Source organism: Rhinoderma darwinii, chromosome 1 (genome assembly GCF_050947455.1).
Source record: "Rhinoderma darwinii isolate aRhiDar2 chromosome 1, aRhiDar2.hap1, whole genome shotgun sequence".
NCBI lineage: Eukaryota > Metazoa > Chordata > Amphibia > Anura > Rhinodermatidae > Rhinoderma > Rhinoderma darwinii.
Genome location: NC_134687.1, coordinates 637382851 through 637391266, shown reverse-complemented (window position 1 = coordinate 637391266; position 8416 = coordinate 637382851).

Genomic DNA, 8416 nt, shown 5'->3' with positions numbered 1-8416 from the left:
AAGTCTATGGGGCCGTGCGGACATGTGCGTGATTTTTGCGCAACGTGAGTCCGTTGCGTGAAAGGCACGACATGTCCTATATTTCGGCGTTGTTCGCGCATCACGCACCAATGAAGTCAATGGGTGCGTGAAAATCACGCATTCCACGCGGAAGCGCTTCCGTGGGACGCGCGTGATTCGCGCAACAGCTGTCAAACTCTGAATGTAAACAGAAAATCACCACGTGCTTTTCTGTTTACAAACATCCAAACGGAGTGTCATCATGATGGCGGCTGCGCGAAAATCACGCAGCCGCGCATCATATGGGGCTGACACACGGAGCTGTTAAGTGCCTTTTGGGCACACGCAAAACGCAGCGTTTTTTGGGTGCGCAAAACGCACACGCTCGTGTAAATCCGGCCTTAGAGTGGCATAAGCGGCCCCATTGTAGCCTCCGTATCACTGGCACAAGTCTCGTTCCGACCGGACGTGGTTGGTTTATCACATTCATAAAACCTAGAAGGGCAGATGGAAAGGAGTCGATGGTACAAAATATTTAACTTTTAAACATTGAACCATTTTAGAAAGGTGCCAAACAGAACTAGGGAAGAAATCTGTATTCTGTGTCGTGGACCTGCTTCTATGTAACATTGGAACATTCTGATGTGATAGAAATTATCACCATAGTGTCACGAGATGACCTAGTTCTCAGGAGTCCGGGGTGTCTTCTTGGCAGGCAGTACATCATTGATTTGCAATTATAAGTAAAGAGATCTTGAATGTAAACGTAAAATCTGATTTATTTTTTTTTAGGAAAAAAAATTCTAGTCACACATGGGAATACTCTGACCAAATTGACTTGTACCCCCATGTGCTTCCCATTAGTGCCGTCGTGTCTCCCAATAGTACCCCATGTATCTCATCTGAGAACTACTGTGTATTTGTATGGTGCAGAATTGGATGTTTTCTGCCACGGTTTAAAACTATTCGGGTATGTGCACACGATAAGTAGCTTTTACGTCTGGAAAGACAGACTGTTTTTCAGGAGAAAACGGCTGCGTCGTTTCAGACGTAAAAGCTCCTCCTCGCATTATGCGAGGCGTCTTTGACGCCCGTAATCTTGAGCAGTGCTTCATTGACTTCAATGAAAAACGGCTCAAATTACGTTTCAAAGAAGTGTCCTGCACTTCTTTGACGAGGCAGGCATTTTATGCGTCGTCGTTTGACAGCTGTCAAGCGCTGACGCGTAAATTACTGGTCGTCGTCACAGTACGTCGGCAAACTCATTCAATGGGCAGATGTTTGCCGACGTATTGTAGCCGTATTTTCAGGCGTAAATCGAGGCATAATACACCTCGTTTACGCCTGAAAATAGGTGGTGTGAACCCAGCCTTAGGGGGGATTCACACGAGCGTGTATTCGGTCCGTGCGGGCCGCGTGGTTTTCACGCATGGACCAATACAAGTCTATGGGGCAGTACAGACAGTCCGTGCTTTTTGCGCAGCGTTTGTCTGCTGCGCAAAAAGCGCGACAGGTTCATTAACTCTGCGTATTTCGCGCATCACGCACCCATTGAACTCAATGGGTGCGTGAAAACCACGCAGGTTGCACGGAAGCACTTCCGTGCGAACCAACTGAAACAGCGAACCAGCTGTCAAAAGGATGAATGTAAACAGAAAAGCACCACGTGCTTTTCTGTTTCCGAACATCCAAACGGAGTGTCTTTGCGATGAGCGAAGCCAGACAAGCGAACCGAACTTCACCGGGTTCGGCCGAACCCGGCAAAAAAATTATCGGTACGCTACGTCAGGAGATAGTCATTGTCCATGGTGCTGAAAGAGTTAAACTGTTTCAGCACCATGGACAGTGACTTCCGATCCCAATATACATGCGTCTTCCTCCAGTCTGACCTCCCGGGATGACAATTCAGTCCAAGTGACAGCTCCAGCCAATGACAGGCCAAGCACAGGCTGCAGCGGTCACATGGACTGGCGCGTCATCCAGGGAGGTGGGGCCCGATGTCGAGAGGCGCGTCACCAAGGACGCGTCACCAAGGCAACGGCCGGGAAGTTCTCGGTAGGTACGAACTTTTTCTTTTTTTTCAACAGGTTTTTCGATATTGTGTTCGGCATTCACTGTCGAGGGTGCTGAAAGAGTTACTGCCGATCAGTTAGCTCTTTCAGCACCTTGGACAGTGACGGGCGTCGACTAGCCTCATCTCTATGATGGCGGCTGCGCGAAAATCACGCAGCCGCGCATCAGACACGGATGACACACGGAGCTGTCAAATGTTTTTTGCACGCGCAAAAACGCAACGTCCGTCTGTATCTCCCCTTACAGTTATCGAAATGGAGTTAAAACCCTTACATGTTTTTACCATGTGAATACCACCCTAATGTGAGACCCATGAAGATACTAATAGGAAACACATGGGGGCGGGTACTAATTAGAAACCTGGAAATACTAAGGCCTGATTTACACGAGCGTGTGCGTTTTGCGTGCGCAAAAGGCACTTAGCTGCGTGTGTCATCAGTGTATGATGCGCGGCTGCGTGATTTTCGCGCAGCCGCCATCATTATGACACTCCGTTTGGATGTTTGTAAACAGAAAAGCACGTGGTGCTTTTCTGTTTACATTCAGAGTTTGACAGCTGTTGCGCGAATCACGCTGTACGCACGGAAGTGCTTCCGTGCGACCTGCGTGGTTTTCACGCACCCTTTGACTTCAATGGGTGCGTGATGCGCGAAAAACGGGGAAATATAGAACATGTTGTGAGTTTTACGCAGCGGACTCACGCTGCGCAAAACTCAAGGACTGTCTGCATGCCCCCATAGACTAATATAGGTGAGTACGACACGCGTGAAAAGCACGCGCGTATATTACGCTCGTGTAAATGATGCCTAATAATGGTGCGGGATACAAGATGCATGGGGCACCAACGAGTCAGTCAGACATGGGGGATGTATCAATAGTGTTGTAGGGTCCATGCATTTAGGTATATGTGGTAATGGCGCAAACTGCATCAACTTTATCACAATGGCGCATGCAGGAGGCTTATGTGAGGGCCGGTTTACAGACAGAACATTTCCCAGACCTCAAACTGTTCTGCTCAGATAAGGTTCCGGAACTTAAAATTTCATAATATGGTAACTGAAAATGAGTTTTCTAAGGGTATGTTCACACGGCCTATTTACGGACGTAATTCGGGCGTTTTTGCCCCGAATTACGTCCGAAAATAGCGCCTCAATAGCGCTGACAAACATCTGCCCATTGAAAGCAATGGGCAGACGTTTGTCTGTTCACACGCGGCGTAATATATGCGCCGCTGTCAAATGACGGCGCGTAAATAGACGCCCGCGTCAAAGAAGTGACCTGTCACTTCTTTGGCCGTAATTGGAGCCGTTATTCATTGACTCCAATGAATAGCAGCGCCAATTACGTCCGTAAGTGACGCGGCGTTCAAGTGCCTGCACATGCCGTTACGGCTGAAATTACGGGGATGTTTTCAGGCTGAAACATCCCCGTAATTTCAGCCGTTACGGACGCCCTCGTGTGAACATACCCTTAACCAAATAACCGCTTCAATGGATCAAGCGCATACATACCGTAAACCATGCAGCTTCTATGAGGTCCTAGTTAGGCCTCTTTCACACGACAGTGAAAAACGGCCATGTGATGGCCGTCCTTTTAACGGCTTTCACATGGCCGTTTTCAGAACAATGATGTTCTATGGGTGCATTCACACGGCCGTTTTTTTAACGGCCCGTGAATAATGGCCGTCAAAAAATAGGACATGTCCTATTTTTGGCCGTTTTAACGGCCTGACGGCCCCCATAGAAGTCAATGGATCCGTTTTTAACGGCTGTCAATACATGTAACAACCGTTAAAAACGAATCTGTTACATGGGGACTGGCAAGGGAACTACTAGTTCCCTTGCTGGCTATCGTTGGCATACTCACGTTTGCGGCGCTTCTTCAGGTGTGGTCACTCGTCTGTGGTCACTCGGGTTTGAAGGCGCCTCGATGACGTCACCGCCCCGTCGCACTGCCTTGCCAGATCCCGTGCAGACGAGTGACCACAAGTGAAGAAGAGGAGAGACGGCGCTGCACCCGTGAGTATGTGGCACGATCTATAGGCAGGCTGGTGTGGCATCTACAGGGAGGCTGGTGTGGCATCATGTACAGGGAGGCTGGTGTGGCATCTACAAGGAGGCTGGTGTAGCATCTACAGGGAGGCTGGTGTGGCACGATCTACAGGGAGGCTGGTGTAGCACGATCTACAGGGAGGCTGGTGTGGCATCTACAGGGAGGCGTGTGGCATCATCTACATGGAGGCGTGTGGCATCATCTACAGGGAGGCGTGTGGCATCATCTACAGGGAGGCGTGTGGCATCATCTACAGGGAGGCGTGTGGCATCTACAGGGAGGCGTGTGGCATCATCTACAGGGGGCGTGTGGCATCTACAGGGAGGCGTGTGGCATCATCTACAGGGAGGCGTGTGGCATCATCTACAGGGGGCGTGTGGCATCTACAGGGAGGCGTGTGGCATCATCTACAGGGGGCGTGTGGCATCTACAGGGAGGCGTGTGGCATCATCTACAGGGAGGTGTGTGGCATCATCTACAGGGGGCGTGTGGCATCTACAGGGAGGCGTCTGGCATCATATACAGGGAGGCTGGTGTGGCATCATATACAGGGAGGCGTGTGGCATCATATACAGGGAGGTGTGTGGCATCATATACAGGGAGGCTGGTGTGGCATCATATACAGGGAGGCATGTGGCATCATATACAGGGAGGCGTGTGGCATCATATACAGGGAGGCGTGTGGCATCATATACAGGGAGGTGTGTGGCATCATATACAGGGAGGTGTGTGGCATCATATACAGGGAGGTGTGTGGCATCATATACAGGGAGGCTGGTGTGGCATCATATACAGGGAGGCATGTGGCATCATATACAGGGAGGCGTGTGGCATCATATACAGGGAGGCGTGTGGCATCATATACAGGGAGGTGTGTGGCATCATATACAGGGAGGTGTGTGGCATCATATACAGGGAAGCTGGTGTGGCATCATATACAGGGAGGCGTGTGGCATCATATACAGGGAGGCGTGTGGCATCATATACAGGGAGGCGTGTGGCATCATATACAGGGAGGTGTGTGGCATCATATACAGGGAGGCTGTAAATAGTGTCTAGGTGAACATGTGACCTTCCTTTGGTTGTTTTCAGGGGGTTGGGACAAAAAAAGCCTGACCAATGAAATTCATCAGTTTTTTTAACGGCCATGAAAAACTGATGCAAAATGGATGTCAAACGGCCATTAAAAACGGACAGATGGACTTGAAATGGATGAAAATTTAGAGACACACTGATGCAAAATGGCCATGAAAAACTGACAGTTGATCAGTTTTAAATGGACATTTTTTTTCACTGTCGTGTGAATAAGGCCTTAATCCCATTCCCTTTTCTACTTCGTGAAGGAACCTCTCAGGACTCTCCAGACTGCTAGTTACTAAGGACTGTGAGTGGTTGTGAATGTGCTGTCCTGTGTAACTGTGCTGTGTTATATAATAGTGAGGTATTAGAGTTTATATTATAGTGAGGTATTAGAGTTTATATTATAGTGAGGTATTAGAGTTTATATTATAGTGAGGTATTAGTTTATATTATAGTGAGGTATTAGTTTATATTATAGTGAGGTATGTGTTTATACTATAGTGAGGTATTAGAGTTTATATTATAGCGAGGTATTAGAGTTTATATTATAGTGAGGTATTAGTTTATATTATAGTGAGGTATGTGTTTATACTATAGTGAGGTATTAGAGTTTATATTATAGTGAGGTATTAGAGTTTATATTATAGTGAGGTATTAGAGTTTATATTATAGTGAGGTATTAGTTTATATTATAGTGATGTATTAGTGTTTATATTATAGTAAAGTATTAGAGTTTATATTATAGTGAGGTTGTAATGTCCGTGGCTGCGGGCTGTCAGCTCCGTTCCCCTCCTGACAGCCGCAGCCACAAGTCGACAAGCGCTGGCCCCAGCCTCCTCCTCAGAAGCGCTCGCGTCCAGTCACCTCTGCTGGATGCCCGCTCTTAAAGGAACAGTGTCATGGCAAATAATTTTTTTTATATGTTAAAGATGTTAGTGCTTTAATAAAAACGTTTTTATTCATTTGTGTGTTTGTGTTTTACTTTTTCTTATTTTTACACTTTTTCTTCCCTATGGGGGCTGCCATTTTTTGTTCCATTTCTGTGTGTGTCGATTAACGACACACACAGACATGGAGTACGGCAGCCACAGTCCCATAGGGACTGTGAACGGCTCCCGTCCCATTCACGTCCGTGTACGGCGTCTGTGTGGGAACTGCGCATGCGCCGCTCCCACACAGTCCTATTCGAAATTGGCGCCGTCCGGCGCCATTTTCCTGTGGACCGGAAGTCGCGGCCGGACTGTAATATTACTACTTCCGGTCGCGGCTTCCGGACTTGTGCACATGGAACAGCGGCAGCAAAGGGAGCGGACGGGCCGGAGGGAGCCGCGGCGGCAGGAGCAGGTAAGACATTTCAATGTATGTTAGTGTTTGTGTGTGTTTACTACTGTATGTAAACCTACTACACTGTGGGTTACCTCAAAAAATGGCGACACACAGTGTAGGAGGTTAAACCTTTCAAACCCCTCGTTTATCCCGGCACTAGCCAGGATAAAGGAGGGGGGGATGCTGAGAGCTCACTAGAGCGAGGGCTTTTAACCCAATGTTGCAATGCTGCAATTTTGGGAACTAGCTCCATCTAGTGACCAAAAATGGGTAGTATTATAAATTAGAATTAATTTATAATATTTCCTGACTATTTCCTGACTCGTGAAAAAAATAAAAAAAATTTGAACCATGTTTAATCACCCACACACTAAATGTTTAATTTTTAAAAAAAAAACATGTTTTTCTGGCAACACCATGCCTTTAAAGGGGCAGCGCGCGCACCAGACATTATGGACGAACTTTGACCCGTGAGTACCCTGGACTTTAAGAGGGGTCCAGCCCCCTAGTTCGATGCCTGAGCTTTGTTGTGTTCCCTAGTTTGTTTTTGTGATGGCCTCCTAGTGTGTTCCCTGTTCTATGTGAAAGAGAACTTGGAGAGGGGCTTTATACGGAAGTCTTCCTCCCCGGCAGGAGCCGAGTTCTTCTTTGTCAAAAAGAAAGATGGCTCTCTTTGTCCTTGTATTGACTACAGAGGTCTCAACCAGATCACGGTAAAGCATAAATATCTGTTGCCACTGATCTCTGAACTGTTTGATCGTATACGTGGTGCCAGGATTTTTTCTAAACTAGACCTGCGTGGGGCTTACAACCTAGTCCGAATTCGCCAGGGTGATGAATGGAAGACTGAATTTAACACCCGTGATGGACACTATGAATATCTAGTAATGCCCTTCGGCCTGTGTAATGCTCCCACGGTCTTCCAGGAGTTTGTGAATTCCATTTTCCGTGACCTCTATGCTTGTGTTGTAGTCTACCTCAACGACATCTTGATTTTTTTTCTCCAGAGCCTATAACGCACCAGAGACATGTCCGTCAAGTTCTGCTACGATTAAGGGAGAATCGTCTGTACGCCAAGCTGGAGAAGTGCGTGTTTGACAGAGATGCGCTACCCTTCCTGGGCTACATCGTCTCGAATCGAGGTCTCGAGATGGATCATGAGAAGATAAAGTCTGTTCTGGAATGGCCACGTCCTCAAGGCTTGAGGGCCATACAGCGCTTTCTGGGATTCGCCAATTTTTACAGGCAGTTTATTCCGAATTTCTCCTCACTGACTTTTCCTATCTCTAACCTTACTAAGAAGGCTATGAACGCCAAGGTGTGGACTCCCGAGGCAGAGTCCGCATTCAACAGCCAGAAGAGTGCCTTCACATCAGACTCTATCCTCCATTATCCGGATATCTCTCTGCAGTTCTCATTGGAGGTAGACGCATCCTCTGTCGGTGCTGGTGCACTCTTGTTCCAGAGAGGTCCCAAGGGCAAGTCAAGGATATGTGGATATTTCTCCAAGCTCTTCTCTTCCGCAGAACGCAACTACTCAATTGGGGATTGGGAGTTACTAGCCATCAAATTGGTTCTAGAAGAGTGGAGACATCTATTAGAGGGCGCAGCACATCCAATCCTAATTTTTACAGACCACAAGAATCTGACCTACCTGAACGGCTGAACCCTCGTCAGGCCAGGTGGTGTAAAGGATCTGCCACACACAGCTTCTGTGTAGACGCCCGTGGGTAATCAGTCTGCACCTGCTCCTAAGTCTGAGAGAGTGACACGATCTTCTACCAGTCAGGCTGGGAGGCTGAGGAGTGGGAGAGCCTATCACAGCCTGGCCAGACGGAGCTAGCTCCCGCCCTCTGTCTATTTATACCTGCATTTCCTTCTCCTC